This window comes from Lithobates pipiens, unplaced genomic scaffold (assembly GCF_037356315.1).
Source record: "Lithobates pipiens isolate NorthernLeopardFrog02 unplaced genomic scaffold, aLitPip1_a1.2 Scaffold_8, whole genome shotgun sequence".
Taxonomy (NCBI): Eukaryota; Metazoa; Chordata; class Amphibia; order Anura; family Ranidae; genus Lithobates; species Lithobates pipiens.
Window position 1 is genome coordinate 310,461,904 of NW_027507903.1, and position 19,481 is coordinate 310,481,384.

Below are 19,481 nucleotides of genomic sequence, written 5' to 3' on the forward strand. Positions count from 1 at the left end.
CACACGCAGGACCGGGACAAGAGGTGGGCAGGAGGGGAGGCTGCCATGGGCACAATTTAGGGCTGGGACAAGGGGTGGGCAGGAGGGGCGGCTGCCCTGGGCGCAATCAAGGCCAGGAAACGAGGTTGGAAGGAGGGGCGGCTTGTCTGGGCACAATCAGGGCTGGGACAAGGGGTTGGCAGGAGGGGCGGCTGCCCTGGGCACAATCAGGGCTAGGACAAGGGGTAGGCAGGAGGAAAGGCTGCCCTGGGGGCATAGTAGTACGTATACTGCCGGTCTACTGGGTGGAGGGCACGCCAGACGTCGAAGAGAGTGTATCGTCGGGTCAGTTGGCAAAAAAGCTTTGAGTCCCTAACCGGTTTAGCCGAGGGCGGCTGGGGATTCGCCGCCAGGCGGTCCGCAGTAGCTGAGTGGGCCAGGTTAAAGTCACCCCCACCACTAGGTAACCGTGGTCCGATTTAAACAGACGCGACAAGAATTTGGAGAGAAAGCTGTGCTGACGGACATTCGGGGCGTATAGGGTACACAAGGTGATAGGTTGAGACCGCCACGTGCCTTTAAGTACCAGGAAGCCTCCCCTGGGATCACTATAATGGTCAAGGTAGGTAAATGGGGCTCCGTGACGGATCAGGATGGTCACTCCTGCTTTTTTATGGGACCCCGAGGATAGGTAAGCAAAAGGGAAATATCTAGAGGCAAAAGCAAAGGAACCCCCCTTGTCAAAGTGTGTCTCCTGAACAAGGACAATATCCACTCTAGACTGCCTAAATTCCCCCAGTGCCAGATGCCGTTACTTGTTTGAGTTTAAGCCATGGACATTTAGGGATAAAATTTTAGCCATCAGTCATGTCAGGGGGGGGGGGGGGAGTGTAAGCGAATTCTTACCCGGTTTCCACCTCTCAGGATGACCGCCAGGAGCTTGCTTGTTCCGGTGGAGGGACCCGACAGGATGTCTTCCGGTATCTACGGACCTCAACAAGGTGGGGGGGTAGAGAAGGGAAGGAGGGGGAGACAGACAGAAAAAGAGAAAAGAAGAGGATGTTAGAACAACAAACAAAAGAACTCATACCAAACAGGCAACTGTTATGCAACAAAACATACAACCATATGAGACCATGAACAGGCAAGTCGCTCAGGTCTAGACGGATTTCCAGGGGGCCACCAGATCCCGAACCCGAGGGCCGGGCCTGGGGGCCACATGGGAGTCCAGCTCCCCTCGTTAAACACTGCAAGTGGGGTGGGTGGTTATAAGTGGAGGGGAGCTGAGGAAATGCAAATGCGATGATAATCGCCAAACATTTCCTAGGGTCCTGGATACATCGCCAGTGCATCCGAGAAGGAGGGGGGTGACACAAGAACAGGAGGAAACCCACTTTCTCGGGTCTCCCATGTGTACCAGCCTAAAAGCAAAATGTCAATAAAAAGGCACTTAGAGGGAAGGAAGGGGGAAGGGGACTCAGGGAGCAATGTATAGGGGCAGGATCGTAATGCCCAGACATCGGTCCACCGGCCAACCATCAAAAACAAAACGGGCCTTTCTCCCTATCGCCACAAGGACAAAGGGGATCAGTAAAGAGAAAAAATAAGCAAAAATAGACATGATACAATGCTTCAGCCATGGCCTTTTCGAGCCGATTTTGTAGGTGCTTCCCGGTTTCGAGGACGCTGTCGGGAGGGGACCTTCTGCCACAGCGTTGGAGATGTAAGCTGAGTAGCCACGAGATCCCAATCCGGCAGCTGGGGAGGGCGAACGCCCAATTTTTCACAGAAGGCGCATAGATCTTCTGGATACCGCAAAGATGCCGTCTTGCCTTGATGCTTAGCTGTAAGGGTGAACGGAAATCCCCAACGGTAAGGAATGTTGGCGTCCTGTAAGGTGCGGAGCAGCGGCTGGAGAAGTCTGTGTTTCTGCAGTGTAAGCCAGGAGAGGTCCGGAAAGAGTTGCACTTGGGTGTCTTGAAAGGTCACCACCAGAGCCAGGCGGGCCTGCCTCATAATGTCCTCTTTAAGGTGGAATGAATTAATTCTACAGATGACGTCCCTGGGGCTGGAGGTAGTATTTTTGGGGCGCAAGGCCCTGTGCGCTCTGTCCATTTAGATAAACTTGGTGGGGGGTTCCCCAAGAAGATTATTAAATATTTCCTGCAGGATAATTTGTACGTCCTCTGGGCCGTCTGCCTCCGGGATCCCTGCACCCTTATGTTATGCCTGCGCCCCCTGTTATCCAGGTCCTCCACATGGCGTTGCATATCCCTCAATAACATGCAATGGTCGGCCCCTTGTGCTTGGGTCCTGTGGATCACTATTTTGGTCTCCTGGATCTCCTCCTTGGCCATCTCCACCCGGTCCGCTAAGTGCTTAAGGCCGGAGTGTAACATTTGTATTTCCGATCTACATGTAGATTTGACATCTTCGATCAATTGCTTAAAGTCCTCTTTAGTGGGAATTGCTTGCAGGTATTGTTGCCACTGCGGGTGCAAGGGCGGAGGGGAGGGCCCTCCAGGGTCACCCCCAGCGGAGTGCAAGTGGGACGGCGGCGCGGGTCCGAAGCCCCCACCCCCGCTCGCCCACGTAGGGGGGGCAGCCTCAGTGGGTGGGTCCCACACCCCCTCCCATGCAGGCATAGGAGCCGGGGGTTTGACGGCTCTGCCCCTCCCCCATCGTGGGATTAAGCCCGCAGGACCCGCCAAGTATGCGGAGGAAGTTGGGGAGCACTCCGGCGTCGTGGTGGGCTGGGAGCCCATGATGAAGCCAGCCTCTGGGACTTGGGTGGAGGCGACCGGGCCTCGGGGCTCCGTCGGGGCCCCCCACACTCCCCCATGTCCCTGATGCGACCAGGACAGCGGTTCCCCCGGGGGGGGGGGCAGGGCAGGAAAGTCATTGTCATCTAGGGAGGGAGGGGACCCCAAGGAAGTGGCGGGGATATGGGGGTCCGACGCTGCTCGGAACAGCCTGGGGAGTGCCAGTATGCACTGCCTGTCCGTTGGGGGGAGAGGAACTGCTCCTCAAGTGCTCCGGGCGCCGTCCAGGTGGCCCCCAGCCTCCCCCCAGCCATCCCCCCTATCAGGCTCCCACTCCACTGCGGTGCATAGGGGGGGGGCTGCTGGCCCCACTGCTGTGGTCGCTGGCCCCTGGAGTCTGTACTCTGCCCCAATGCCTGGGGGGACTATCCTCGTGGGTTCCAGGCGAGGAGGGCGTCATAGTAGGCCTCAGGCCTAGTCGGTCGGCCTGATGCGGGGCCGGGAGCGGGGATTCACTCACCCCGCCGGATGTCCGAACAGCTGCGCTGGAGCCGGGTGGTGTCCTGTCCCCCTTGGAGCCCATGCGGCGGCCGTGCTGCAGGCTGGATGCCGGGGATGAGGCCCGGGACATCACCATAGCCGCGGCCGGCGCCATCTTGGGAGGCCCGCCGGCTGGGGGATCCGTCGGCGAAAAGAAGGCCCGGAGGCCTGTCTCAAGTCCCGGAGGGGCAGCGGAGGGTCCCTTGGTGGATGTGGAGTGGGTGGCTCTCGATCTGCCCATTGGATGGCGGTGGATGGTCCCCCAAAGTGCCGCTGGAGCTGGGCTGGTGGGAGAGCGAGACGTTTAGGCGTCCATTCAATCCAGCTTCCGGTCACGCCCGCGGAAGGGGGGAGTTTAGAGTGGATGGGAGAGGATGTTTTCCAGAGGGGAAATTTGAGGGGTAGAGGAGTTGTACTAGAAGGGGGGGATTTTTTTTCGGGGTTGGTGAATTTGTGCTGGGTGGCATATGGGGAATGAGAGGATTTGAGCTAGGTGGTTGTGGGGTCAAAAATTTGTGCTGGGAGGGGGGATTTTAGCGGGGGGGGGGTGTACTGGGAGGAGCGAGAATTTATGATTAGGGGGTAAGCATGCAGATTAGTGCTCAATATTTTTTTTGAGAGGGGGGGATTTTTACTGATACATAATGCTCATACATCTTGGGGGGGGGGGGCGCTATTCGGCATATTTGCCCGGGGCTCTAGATGACCTTGTCCTGCCACTGCTCACACGTGTGGTATCGCCATACTCAAGAGGAGTAGCAGAATGTATTTTTGAGTGTAATTTGTTGTATACATATGCTGTGTGTGAGAAATAACCTGATAATATGACAATTTTGTAAAAAAATAAAATAAATAAAAAATAAATAAATAAATTGTCATTTTGCAAAGAATTGTGGGAAAAAATTACAACTGAAAAAAGCTCACCATGCTACTTACTTAACACCTTGGAATGTCTACTTTCTAAAAAAGGGGTAATTTGGGGGGTATTTCATGACTTGTTAGTGTCTCAAGAAATGAGATACACCTGATGTACTAAAGGCCTGATCAGATGTGTTCAACTTTCAGAGAACTTTCTTACATTAGAGCCTATTTTGACAGGAGACAAATAAAATGCCAGCCTGTCTTTGGATTATGGTGAGAAAACCACACAGGGAGAACATATGAACTTCAACACAAGCATTACTATGTTGGGGAATTAAACCAGCAACCCCAGAGCTGCTAGACAGAACTGCTACCCACTTAGCCACCAGGCAGCCTCATACATGTGCTGTGCATCTCTGTGGTGTGAACGAGCCCTAAGTCCATAGCCATGCTCAGTGTCACAAGCAATATACCTGCCTTTAAACGCACACGAACTGTAATGGCATCCCAGTCCTAGCCTGTAGGGTTCAATAGTGAGTTGGCACACACTTTGCAGTTATAACACCTTCAACTCTTCTGGGAAGGCTGTCCACAAGGTTTTCTCTGTTGGTGCATAGGGTGTTAATCTCTGAACTCACTATGACTAATGTACATTGTCTATCTTTAAATGTTAATGGGCTGAACATTCTGGAGAAGTGCACAATGGTTTTACTTGAACTCTGGTGTATGCGGGCACAAGTTGCAGTTATACAAGAAACCCATTTTCAATCAGGGAAGATACCAAAATTTCAGAATGATCGCTATCCACAGATATTTCACAGTACAGCTCCTGTTTCTAAGATGAGGGGGGTGAGTATCCTGCTTTCTGGGACGGTTCCATGGTCTCTTGTTGACCAGAAGAGTGACCAGGAAGGATGCTATCTGTTTCTTAAAGGAGATCTGGCCAGCCGTAGACTTACATTAGCCTCTATCTATTTACCTAACCAAGCCCAGTTGAGTTGTTTAGATGAAATTCTTAATGCCTTACAAGGATTTATGGAGTATATAGGGGGGACTGATTTTAGGTGGAGATCTTAACATAGATCTTGATTCACTGTTAGATGCCTCTAGGTCTTCCACACAACTGTCCTATTCTTATCTTAGACGAGTAAAAAAAAGCCCTCCAATCTGTACGTCTGGTAGATGTCTGGCGGGTCCAGCATCCAAGTGACCAGGACTATACTTTCTATTCCGTACCACACTACAGCTACTCTTGAACTGAGTATGCAATGGTATCCCCGTTTCTCTTACCAAAGGGAATGAGCTCTTCAATTGACATACAGACTGTGTCTGGCCATGCCCTGTCTTTTATAGACCTTCATTTGGGCACACCTGGAACTAGATTCTGGACATGGAAATTAATGATTCCTTGGTACACAAAGGTCTATTGCAAAATTACCTCTCTTTGGCTTTGTCTAGAATCTTCATTGACAATGACACAGACGACATTTCTCCATTGACACTATGGGAAACACATAAATGTGTCATGCAAGGTTTGCTGATCCAAAATGCGATGGAACTACAGAAAAACAGGCAAGCTGTCTTTCAAACCCAGTTAAACTCAGTTGCAAACTTAGAATACAAGCATAAAAAAATCTCTTTCTCACTCTGTAGCAGTAGACTTTAGGGTTCAGCGAGAAAAACTGGCCTCCCTACTCATGCATGACACTAATATATGGATACGTAGGGTCAGAACTATATACTATGAGCATAGGAATAAACCGGGAAAAATGCTGGCCCAATCGCTCAGGGAAACTTCCTGTAGAAATTATGTCCCAGATATTGATTCTGACAGAGGTTAAAGCTGCTTTATATCGGGGATGTGGCCGCGGTTTTTCAAGAGTATTACTCATCCCTTTGTAATTTATTGGCACCTTTATCTACCGATCTACTGGTATAAAAGCAACAGTGAATTCGGTAATATCTCTCCTCTTCCAGTTTACCATCAATATCTGATGATGTGTCCAAATCAATGAATTCTCTCATTTCAACTGAGGAATATTTGAGGGCGATTAAGCCCCACAAAGCTCCGGGACCAGATGGTTATACTATAGTCTACTATAAGGCATTTGCCCCTATCTTAGCACCTAGATTTACAAAAGCATTTGATTCCCTTCTGGAAGATCGGCCACATATTACATTGGGCACATATTACAGTGATCCCTAAGGAGGTTAAGGACTATGCCCATTGCATGAATTAGCAACCTGTTTCCCTATCAAATGTGGACCTGAAGATTATTACATGGATACTAGCATTTAAACTAAAACTTCATCTTCAGAATGTCATCCACCCTGATCAAGCCAGGTTTATGCCTACTAAGGAGTTGAATGATAATACTACTAGAGCTTGTATAACAGTGTAAATTTGCTTTCCCCTCAAAATAACTCAACACACAGCCATTAATGTCTAAACCAATGGCAACAAGAGTGAGTACACCCCTAAGTGAAAGTGTCCACATTGGGCCCAAAGTGTCAACATTTTGTGTATCCACTATTGTTTTCCAGCACTGCCTTAACCCTCTTGGGCATGGATTTCACCAGAGCATCAGAGGTTGCCACTGGAGTCCTCTTTCACTCCTCTATAATAACATCACGGAGCTGGTGGATGTTAGAGACCTTACTCTCCTCCACCTTCCATTTGAGGATGTCCCACAGATGCTCAATAGGTTTTAGGTCTGGAGACATGCTTGGCCAGTCCATCACCTTTACCCTCAGCTTCTTTGGCAAGGCAGTGGTCATCTTGGAGGTTTATTTGGGGTCATTATCACTTTGGAATCCTGCCCTGGGGCCCAGTCTCCAAAGGGAGGGGATCATGCTCTGTGACAGTACATGTTGGCATTCGTGGTTCCCTCAATGAACTGTAGCTCCCCAGCACGGACGGCACTCATGCAGCCCTAGACCATGACACTCCCACCACCCTGCTTGACTGTAGGCAAGACACACTTGTCTTCTCACCTGGTTGCCGCCACACACGCTTGACACCATCTGAACCAAATAAGTTTATCTTGGTCTCCTCAGACCACAGGACATGGTTCCAGTAATCCATGTCCTTAGTCTGTTTGTCTTTAGCAAACTGTTTGCAGGCTTTCTTGTGCATCTTTAGAAGAGGCTTCCTCTGGGACGACAGCCATGCCGACCAATTTGATGCAGTGTGCGGCATATGGTCTCTGAGCCCTTCAACCTGTGCAGCAATGTGAGTGTGATCACGGGTCCTGCGGACTTGATGTCCAAAGGGATACCCACGAACGTCTCACAAAGAGGAAGAATGGGGAAATGCTGATGTAAACATTCCCCATTCTTCCTAGTGACAGGACACTGATCACAGCTCCCTGTGATCGGGAGCGGTGATCAGTGTCATGACACACGTAGCCCATCCTGCCTACAGTTAGAACACATCCCTAGGACACACCTAACCCCTTCAGCGCCCCCCTCCTGGTTAACCCCTTCACCGCCAGTCACATTTACATAGTAATCAATGCATTTTTATAGCACTGATCACTGTATAAATCTGAATGGTCTCAAAATAGCGCCAAAAGTGTCCGATGTGTCCATCATAATGTCGCAGTCACAATACAAATCGCTGATCGCCATCAAAAAATATATTAATAAAAATGCCATAAAACTATCCCCTATTTTGTCGGCGCTGTAACTTTTGCACAAACAAATCAATAAACGCTTATTGCAATTTTCTTTTACCAAAAATATGTAGAAGAATACATATCAGCCTAAAAAAAGTAAAAAATATGTTTTTTTATATATTTTTTGGGGATATTTATTATAGCAAAAAAAAAAGTAAAAAATATTGAGTTTTTTCAAAATTGACTCTCTTTTTTTTGTTTATAACGCAAAAAATAAAAACCGCAGAGGTTATCAAATACCACCAAAAGAAAGCTCTATTTGTGGGGAAAATGGACTTCAATTTTGTTTGGGAGCCACGTCGCACGAACGAGCAATTGTCAGTTAAAGCAACACAGTGCCGAATCTCAAAAAGTGCTCTGGTCTTTGGCCAGCCAAATGGTCCGGGGCGGAAGTGGTTAAAGTATTTCTAAACCCACAACAGTAAAATCAGTCTCTATATGATAATGTAGTAAAGCATCCTTGTTATACTCGCTGTGGAAAGAGGTTAATCCTCTGCATTGTATAAAGACTGTTTTTTTTTTTCAATGGAAGAGTGCATGTAATCAGTACAGGGCCAATCAGCACTGTCCAGACAGAGGATCAGGGGTCCTGACAGTCAGTGCAGAATAAAAACTCCCCCTGCAAGCTTTAACCAGACACTGATAGAAGTCACAAGACTGCTCTAACTGCTAATGAAAAAATTTATTTAGCAGTTTATTTTTACAAAAATTATTGCCAATCTGTGTACTGTGGGAGACTAAATATAGTGAATGCCAGGGTCCTGGGTTTAGTAACGCTTTAAAGAAAAGGCAAGGATGATCACAACCATGAGTTGTTGCTTCTTCTTGACCAATCTTAGGCTTTGGTAGGAGCAGCATCGGGCTATATTGCTTTACTACTTAGTGCAGTCTGCATTAGGGTTGAGGACCTGCCTGTGCTGTCTGGTTTTAGGGTGAGGGTTATAAAATCTTATTGGAATTACATATATGTATCTCATCTGTGTATTTAGTTGTTTCACTAAAAAAATAAGAATAAAATAAAGCTAATATTCAGTTACTCCTATGCCGCATACACACGACCGGACTTTCCGGCAGACAAGTTCCAACTGAATCATTTCGTCGGATATTCCAATCATGTGTGGGATAGTCCAATCGTTTCTCTTTTAAAAAAATCAGACGGACCTAGAAATAGAACATGTTTCAAATCTGTCCGACTGACTCAATTCCTATCGGGAAAACCGTTTGCCTGTATGCTTGTCCGACAGACCAAATACGACGCAAGGGAAGCTATTGGCTACTGGCTATTGAACTTCCTTTTCTAGTTCCGTCATACGTCATCACGTTCAAAATGAACGGACTTTTGAATGATCTTTAGCCCGTTCGTGTGTGAGCAAGTCCATTCGTTCGGAAGATTGTCGTAACACCATCAAAAGTCCGTCGGGAAGACTGTCCTTTTCTGCCGGAAAGTCCTATTGTGTGTATGCGATATTAGCTTGCATTCCCATGACTATGAATGGCCTAATCATTTAATCTCCAGGATAGCATGCAACAGATTTAATTTTTTTTTTTTTTTTTTTAGCTGAAGAGAATCAGAGAACATGTCTTTGTAGCTTTTCCAAATGACCCTTAAAATTCCATAGAAGAACTCTACTCTTCACAGGAATTAATGGAGTGCATTGCTTTACAATTATGTCATTAAAACAATGTATACCATTGTAAAATAAACAGCATGCTTACTTTGTAAAAATGAGGCGCTAACGTCTGCCATCTTTCAAACTTTCTTATCCTCTGTTAAAATCTTGTCTTTAATTAAATGATCGGCGTCACCATACTTATTGCAGAATAGGTCTGTTTATCCCATTCTACAAGCTCGAACAGATGGCAGTTTTCTAATTCTTTATTACTGGTAAACAAAACAAGACACTCATAGAATTCATTGCCAACACTCATGGGGAATCGCAGACATCATTTGCAATGTTGATCATGCTGAATTACCTCTATGGTGTCAGCTTCAGGAAGTCCAGTGTCTCCAAAGGCAGCTTTTTACGTCATTTATTGTTTATCAACACAGTTGACCTTCTCTGCTGAAAAACGAGACGACCTAGGCAATCAAGAGAATACGTACATGGGTACCAGATATTCTTTTTACTAAATATTCATGCTTAGATTTCTTATGCAGCTGTCTATGTAAATAATGCAGTTATAGCAGTCAGATATCTGTTTGTTCCATACGTAATAGCCTCTAGTTTATTATTTGCGTTGTGTTGATTATTTGAGGAAATGTATTGTCCAATGGTATCTGATTCACTGTGTAGGAACTTGAAGAAAATTAGTGCAAGGGAAGTTTAAAACATAATGAATACCACCAAATTATAAAGGTTCAAATTGTATGGTTGGCTTTAAAAATCTAAGGTATGTTCCTGTTTTCATGGAATCTTTTCCCAGTATGGAGATTTGTCAATTTGTCTGGTATTTGTGGGTTTTTAAGGACTCTTTTCTTCTATGAGCACTTTTCTTCTAAAGCAGCCATTCTCAGTCACAGTTTTGTGGAACTCAAAAAGTCACTAGGGGTTCCTTAAGCAATTAACAATTCCTGCATCTCAGAAAAGTTCCCACTGATCTTTTTAACACTCTCTAAAGGGAACAGTCTTCCTATTCTCCACTAATGTAAGGTGCATTCTTCTCTTTGACCACCAGTGTAAAGGAGCCTTTCTCCCACTTATCAACAATGTAGTGGGTCTTTCCCCCTCTGACCTCCAATGTAAGGGGATCCTTCTCCCACTGACCACAAACATAAGTGGATTCTTCTCCCACTGACATCCAATATAAGAGGCTGCTTCTCCCATTGACCACTAATGAAAGAGGATTTTTTTTGACTACCAAGTTAAGAGGGCTCTTCTCAACTGACAACTAATGCGAGGGAACATTATAATTTTCACTGCCTGTGTTTATTTTATGGTCCATCATTATCATTTTTTCATTTCATCATACTACTGAAAACAATGCTGTCATATAGCACGGTCCTGGGTATTATAAATACTATAAGTAAGCCACATGCCTTTTTTTATTTACCTTTATATGTCCGCTTGTATGAACTGTAGCTTAAATAATTATTAGCTAAGTTTCCCTGAGACTAAAGTTTATTTTAAGGGTTTCTTTGTGTTAAAAAGGTTGAGAAAGGCTGCTCTAGAGACTGTTGCCCTTCAGTCAATGTCTGTTACTCTGCATTTGGGCTGGGCCTGTCTGTCTTGTATTTTCTGATCTGACCTATATTGGCTTTGGCTTTTTGATCCTGTATATTTTGCCTGTTATTAATTTCAGCTTCTCACCCTGTTTATTTGTCTTTAAATATATGGAAGTGTGAATTAATATGTTTCTGGATATCCCTGTGTCCTGTAGTGAGGTATTGGTCAGAGGTTGAAACAAAAGCACCAAAAAGTGGGTTGGATGCTGAAATTTTATTATTCACCATAGGGCTTCAAGATGGTAAAGATATAGGTTACATATTCCTGGGAAGATAGTCATTTTCTTTTGCAGGAAGCTGCCTGCATTTACTTTTTAACATAAATTCTTGTTTTCAGCTTTTTCATCCTCTAGTGTATCTCAGTACTGCTGCTGATCTCCTTTGTAACTACTCTACATGTATGCACTGTCAGCAATGGCTGCATGATATTTTTTGGAGTGGGCTTTCTCTTCATGACAATAGTAGTCCATGGCTACTGTGTGTTGAAATTACCACTTGAAATCTCTATCAGAACTCTATATGACAGGGTCACAACACAAGAGGACAAATGGGAGGCCGGTGCAGAGTATTGTCATCCTTTTAAACATGTCCAAACAAGGACTTTTAAGGCTGGTTATATATGGTTCGAACCTCAGCCGGTTCAGCGGGAACCATTAATGGACAGGCGATCAACTTGGGTACAACCAGCCTTCCGGATTCACGTGCTATACTTTAGCCGCTAGGGATAATCACTGTCTTCTCCCTACTGGAAAACTCATGCAGCAAGAGAGGAAGGAGAGGGAAGAAAAGTGGCAAGTGCACCCTTGCTGTAGAGCAGCTTTAAGAACTGAAAGGTAAAATACATAAGGAGGAGATCTGTACCCCTCTTTGCTGCTGATTGCTGAGATAAGGTGGGGGAAGATACAAGGGGAGTGCAGCAGCTGCAAGAGTGGTGCAAGGCCCACATAAAATGGTCTGACTGGCCGGATTTTGCCCTTGGGCCTAGTGTTTGACACATGTATTTCTTGATCATACATCACGGGACACAGGAGCTTCATTACATAGTGGGTTATATAGGCACCTTCCGTGATTGGACACTGGCTAGCCCCAATTAAGGAGAATTCCTCCCCTATATAACCCCTCCCATATGGGAGGCACCTCTGCTTTTTCGCCAGTGTCTAAGGTGGTTGGTCACGTAAAAACGTGCTATGAAGAAAGCTCTATGCAGGTCCCTGCAGGGGTCTAAGGGCTATGCTAACCGGATCCATATCTGGGGCCGATATTTTGACTCCCAAGATGATATGGTACCCGGGCCTCGTCATCCGAAGAAACTAGGTTTTGCCTGTAAGTCCTCTCCTTTGGAAGACTGGGCTCTGGGAAAACCAGACTTGGTGTACTATTTAAACAGTGGCACGAAAGTTTCTGGCAGAGTCTTTTACAAGGTCCAGGTAAGAGGTTCCTCTGAGAAGGAACCCAAAAATCCTGAAAGTTGGAACAACTCTGCTCGCCTGTCAGGAACGGTGTTGTTGCTGGGGTCGCCTGCTGGTGTCACTGTTTCTTTTGCCATCAAAGGTTGCAGTTCTGGTGGTCACCAGCGGGTGTCCCCCAGTAAACAGACATTCTAATAATCCAGCTGCACCTGAAGTGGTATGGCTTGGAAGTATATAAGCCCGCCCTTCACTGAGGCTCATTGCTTCAGAATCCTTCCTGCTAGCCTTGTCCCTGCCTGACCTGTTGCCTGAGACCTGTTCCTGATTTGCTTCCTGTCCTGGACTCTGTTCCCTATACCTGTGACTTGTCCCCTGATTCCTGCCTTGGCTCCCCTTACTTCCGCTTCCTCCACCTGGCCTCCTGTTCCCCTTGTCTCTCATCCCTGCCTTGTTATATATGTGTTCCCTTTCCATGTATATAGTTAGTTAGTTAGTTTAGGGTTTTGGGGTTTGCTGTGTATTATTTGTGTTCTTGCTTGTTTATGGTTTGCTGTGTATTATTTGTGCTCTTGCTTGTTTATGGTTGCTGTGTATTATTTGTGTTCTTGCTTGTTTATGGTTTGCTGTGTTTGGTTTGCACGTGTGTCTTTTTCCTTAATAAATATTTATATTTTCACTTACCTTTCGAGCCTCATTCCTTAGTGCAGCCCATTGATCTGCTTACTTTGTGCTGGATGCCTGTGTTAGGCATCCCTTCCATGACAGAATTCTGAAGCCATACTAACTAACAGCACTTGGGAATAGGATCTGGACACTTGCTATTGCCAAGAAAAATGCATCTGGAAGATATCCTGTATCTTTCGCTTCTGGCAACAGATGACAGAGATTTTTGTCATCAGACATTAGGTGAATACACTAGAGAGCAACTGCTGGAATGTATCCGTATAGCCCATGTTTTTGTTGATCAGGGCAGTTTTCTGTTTGAGGATGTGCAGCCATTGATTCGGATCTGTACAGAGTTGGCCCTGTCTGATGTCCCTAGTGGAGGTGATGACTATACACCCCCTTTTATTGCAGCTCAGGTAGAGTCTTTGGTGTGGCTGTTGGAAGATGACTCAGCCTTTTTCTTTGAGCAGTACTCAGCTTGTCCTCAACAGGTGCTTGCAGCATGTATTGATTCAGTGCAGTCTCTGGTCAGACAAACCGTGTGCAAACCAGATTTTGTGCAACCATTATTACAGGCCTGGTCAAGCTTGTTGTACTCAGCTTCTGTCAGCTCCCAACCACCCATTTCTGTGTCCAGATACCAGCCTGCTGGGATATCTTCCTCTCTATTACCCCCAACAACCACAATTTCTGATCAATACACCCTGCTACCAATGAAGTACCAGTACCCTGTTTCCTCCTGCTGTACCTACCCAGCCTTTAACCCCTCTGCTACTTCTCAGCTGCCTTCATCAGTTCCATTGAATCTCCCCTCAAGATCTGCTCCCTCTGCTTTACCATCCTTCCACTCTTCGCTCTTACCAGCTGCATCCACTACCTACAGCCCTGTACCCACATACAAATCTTCAGTTGCTAAAACCAAAAAGAAACTGAAGTTTTTCCCAACCCATACTATTCTGTCATCACCCACTTCTGCCTCCACGCCTGATGTTCCAATGCCTGCTGTTCAGCCTGTTGTGCCAGTGTCTCTGCCTGTTGTCCAGCCTGCTGCCCCGGCCTTCCAGCCTGCTGACATCTTCCAGCCTGCTGACGCCTTCCAGCCTGCTGCCCCGGCCTTCCAGCCTGACGCCTTCCAGCCTGCTGCCCCAGCCTTCCAGTCTGATGCCCCGGCCTTGCAGTCTGATGCCTTCCAGTCTGATGCCCCGGCCTTGCAGTCTGATGCCTTCCAGTCTGATGCCCCGGCCTTGCAGTCTGATGCCTTGCAGTCTGATGCCTTGCAGTCTGATGCCTTGCAGTCTGATGCCCCGGCCTTGCAGTCTGATGCCTTGCAGTCTGATGCCCCGGCCTTGCAGTCTGATGCCTTGCAGTCTGATGCCTTGCAGTCTGATGCCCCGGCCTTGCAGTCTGATGCCCCGGCCTTGCAGTCTGATGCCCCGGCCTTGAAGTCTGATGTCCCGGCCTTGCAGTCTGATGTCCCGGCCTTGCAGTCTGATGTCCCGGCCTTGCAGTCTGATGTCCCGGCCTTCCAGCCTGATGCCTTGCAGTCTGATGTCCCGGCCTTCCAGCCTGATGCCTTGCAGTCTGATGTCCCGGCCTTCCAGCCTGATGCCTTGCAGTCTGATGTCCCGGCCTTCCAGCCTGATGCCTTGCAGTCTGATGTCCCGGCCTTCCAGCCTGATGCCTTGCAGTCTGATGTCCCGGCCTTCCAGCCTGATGCCTTGCAGTCTGATGTCCCGGCCTTCCAGCCTGATGCCTTGCAGTCTGATGTCCCGGCCTTCCAGCCTGATGCCTTGCAGTCTGATGTCCCGGCCTTCCAGTCTGATGCCTTGCAGTCTGATGTCCCGGCCTTCCAGTCTGATGCCTTGCAGTCTGATGTCCCGGCCTTCCAGTCTGATGCCTTGCAGTCTGATGTCCCGGCCTTCCAGTCTGATGCCTTGCAGTCTGATGTCCCGGCCTTCCAGTCTGATGCCTTGCAGTCTGATGTCCCGGCCTTCCAGTCTGATGCCTTGCAGTCTGATGTCCTGGCCTTGCAGTCTGATGTCCCGGCCTTCCAGTCTGATGCCTTGCAGTCTGATGTCCCGGCCTTCCAGTCTGATGCCTTGCAGTCTGATGTCCCGGCCTTGCAGTCTGATGTCCCGGCCTTCCAGTCTGATGCATTGCAGTCTGATGTCCCGGCCTTCCAGTCCGATGCCTTGCAGTCTGATGTCCTGGCCTTCCAGTCCGATGCCTTGCAGTCTGATGTCCCGGCCTTCCAGTCCGATGCCTTGCAGTCTGATGTCCCGGCCTTCCAGTCCGATGCCTTGCAGTCTGATGTCCCGGCCTTCCAGTCCGATGCCTTGCAGTCTGATGTCCCGGCCTTCCAGTCCGATGCCTTGCAGTCTGATGTCCCGGCCTTCCAGTCCGATGCCTTGCAGTCTGATGTCCCGGCCTTCCAGTCCGATGCCTTGCAGTCTGATGTCCCGGCCTTCCAGTCCGATGCCTTGCAGTCTGATGTCCCGGTCTTCCAGCCCGATGACCCGGAGCTCGCTGCCCAGCCTGATGACCCGGAGCTCACTGCCCAGCCTGATGACCCGGAGCTCGCTGCCCAGCCTGATGACCCGGAGCTCGCTGCCAAGCCTTCTGCCCAGGCTGATGACCCAGTGTTTGCTGCCCAGCCTGGTGACCCGGTGCTTTCTGCCAAGCCTACTGCCCAGCCTGATGACCTGGAGCTTGCTGCCAAGTCTACTGCCCAGCCTGATGACCCGGTGTTTGCTGCCCAGCCTGATGACCCGATGCTTGCTGCCCAGCCTGATGACCCGATGCTTGCTGCCCAGCCTGATGACCCGATGCTTGCTGCCCAGCCTGATGACCTGGAGCCTACTGCCCAGCCTGATGACCTGGAGCTTGCTGCCCCACCTGATGACCCGGTGCTTGCTGCCAAGTCTACTGCCCAGCCTGATGACCCGGTGTTTGCTGCCCAGCCTGATGACCCGGTGCTTGCTGCCAAGCCTACTGCCCAGCCTGATGACCCGATGCTTGCTGCCCAGCCTGATGACCCGATGCTTGCTGCCCAGCCTGATGACCTGGAGCCTGCTGCCCAGCCCGATGACCCGAAGCAAGTTGCCCAGCCTGTTTTTATTTCCAGATCTAAACTTCCAGACCCTGGTGGTGGGATACATGTTCCATTGTCGGACTTGGGTGGCATGCCTCCCAGTAGGTTAAGAGACTCTGGCCGGAGAGCGCAAAGAAGTCAGCAATCACAGGGGAGACTTTTCTGGACTTTTCCCCATTTACATGCACTGTCAGGTCAAGGGCAGAATGGAGTGTCCGGAGGCCACTCCTTAGGGGGGGGAACTGTCAGGAACGGTGTTGTTGCTGGGGTCGCCTGCTGGTGTCACTGTTTCTTTTGCCATCAAAGGTTGCAGTTCTGGTGGTCACCAGCGGGTGTCCCCCAGCAAACAGACATTCTAATAATCCAGCTGCACCTGAAGTGGTATGGCTTGGAAGTATATAAGCCCGCCATTCACTGAGGCTCATTGCTTCAGAATCCTTCCTGCTAGCCTTGTCCCTGCCTGACCTGTTGCCTGAGACCTGTTCCTGATTTGCTTCCTGTCCTGGACTCTGTTCCCTATACCTGTGACTTGTCCCCTGATTCCTGCCTTGGCTCCCCTTACTTCCGCTTCCTCCACCTGGCCTCCTGTTCCCCTTGTCTCTCATCCCTGCCTTGTTATATATGTGTTCCCTTTCCATGTATATAGTTAGTTAGTTAGTTTAGGGTTTTGGGGTTTGCTGTGTATTATTTGTGTTCTTGCTTGTTTATGGTTTGCTGTGTATTATTTGTGCTCTTGCTTGTTTATGGTTGCTGTGTATTATTTGTGTTCTTGCTTGTTTATGGTTTGCTGTGTTTGGTTTGCACGTGTGTCTTTTTCCTTAATAAATATTTATATTTTCACTTACCTTTCGAGCCTCATTCCTTAGTGCAGCCCATTGATCTGCTTACTTTGTGCTGGATGCCTGTGTTAGGCATCCCTTCCATGACATCGCCGTGATGGGTGAAGGTTGGAATCTGTCTGTTTCAGCAGTTCCTGCGGCGGGGACAGGTAAGAGAAGTTAATCCTATATAAATCATATATTATGGATTTCTTCATGTGAGTAGTTGGATGTCTTACCTGGTTTCCGCCACTAGAGGGAGTAAAGAGCAGCCTAATGCCTTTTCAGGATACACGCTCAGTGAAGCCAGTCTCTGCATGGCTCACATCCTCCGCTGCAGGTTCTGCCACAATAAAGGTAAAAAAGAGGTCCCACGTAGTCTGGGGGTCCCGTGCAGCTCAGCAGGTGGTCCTCTTCCTCCCCCTTGGACGTCGGCAGTCCTCGTGCTGGGCGGGTTCCTATAGTAAAATGGAGAGGGGGGTGTGGTTGCCGGAAGGCGCCAAAGCGGCAATTTTAAAAGCCCAGAATGCCAGGGACCTGTAAGCGGATGACACAGAGCTGTGGGCAGTAAGCATCCTAAGGGGTAGGATCCAGGCAAACCTAAGACACCTACTCATTGCACTTTTGTACTAGTACCTCTGCTTTGTAGCTTAGGACTATGTCTCCTCATAAGAGAGTCTCGGGGGAGGTAATAAGGGCACTTGTAAATCACCGCCCAGGTCCAGGCCCAGGTCCTAAAGTTGCCTGTAGGTTACCATCCCCCCCTGCAAGACTGGAGCCAGCCTCACAGAATGAGTCAGTGCCCATGTCAGGTTTTGCAGCCTCTCCTAATGTTTCAGCCCCAGCGTATGTCATCAAAGACTCCCTTAAGGCTACATTGGAGGGTTTTGAAGGGAGAATTATGAATTTTATTTCAGCTTCCCTGAAAAATAGCAGAAAAAGGGGTAGATCCCTTTCCTCTGCTGAAATTCCTCTTTCAGATGCAGATGACACCTCTGACAATGAGGAGAGATCCCTATCATGGGATAGGGATCAAGAGCAGTCGATGAATCAGAGGAAGAGGAAAGAGTCTCCTCCTCTCAGGCACTCAAGAAGCAGGTCCAATATTACACTGAATTGGTGCGTACCACTTTCAGAATGCTCGCTGCTGAGGCCGCTACATCCTCTGTTTCTTCCCTGGGGGTCAGGAGAATTCCACAGACTGCCTTTTCCTTTCCAATTCATCCCTTAATGGATAAATTGTTGTATGAGGATTGGGGACATCCCAAAACAGTTTTCTCCTCCTAAAAGGTTTTCAATGCATTATCCTCTGGAGGAAAGTTTCACCAAGAAATGGGGGATCCCATCTGTCGATGCGGCTGTTTCTTGTGTGAATAAAAACCTGATCTGTCCTTTGGATAATGCTCAGGTGTTTAAGGATCTAACTGATAAGAAGCTGGAAACGTTATTGAAAGCCTCCTTTTCCATGGCTGGCGCTGTAGTGCAACCTACAGTCGCAACTGTGGGGTTATATCATTTCCTCAAGGAACAGGTTAAGCAGATTCTTGGCCTTCTTCCCAGTGAGGAAGTGGAGAATTATGCAGAAATTCCTCAAATTCTGTGTTTTCATGATTGATGCGATTTTGGATTATGTCTCGTTTGTCTCTCCTGTTGGTACACATGCGAAGGGCCCTGTGGCTAAAAAATTGGGCAGCTGAGCTGTCGTGTAAAAAATATTTAACTGAGTTCCCGTTTAAAGGGGAACGCTTATTTGCTTACTTGAACCACAGTGTTATCAAAACATTAGAACACCTGAAACACCTAAGTTGGATTATAAACCTAGAAAAGTCGTCCCTGCAGCCTGTTACCAGGTTGGAATATCTGGGCATGATCATAGACACCGCTCAGGACAGGGTGTTTCTACCAAGGCCAAAGGCCATGGCTATAGGGGCTCTGGTGCGCCTAATACTGAACAGAAGGACTTCCCCCATTTGGCTGTGTATGAGACTGTTAAGGAAAATGGTCTCCTTCGAGGCTGTTCCATTCGCCCAGTTTCACTCAAGGCCTTTGCAGAGATGCATCCTTGCGGCTTGGAACAAGAAGCCCCAGGCCTTGGATCTTCCTATGTGTTTATCCCCAGGGATACGCAGGAGTCCCATTTTTTTACAGACCAAGAATCTGCTGAAAGGCAAAACTTTTCTTCCCCTTCCATGGAAGATTGTAACTACAGGTGCCAGCCTGGCAGGCTGGGGAGCAGTGTTGGAAGAGGTATGCACGCAGGGGAAATGGTCTGTGACCGAAAAGCTACTGCCCATAAATATTCTGGAAATTCGGGCAGTTTATATGGCCCTCATGGACTGGTCCTGCAGACTACAGGGTCACCCTGTTCGAATACAGTCCGACAATGCCACAGCTGTGGCTTATATCAATCACCAAGGTGGCACCAAATGTCTGGATGCACAGAGAGAGGTGAATC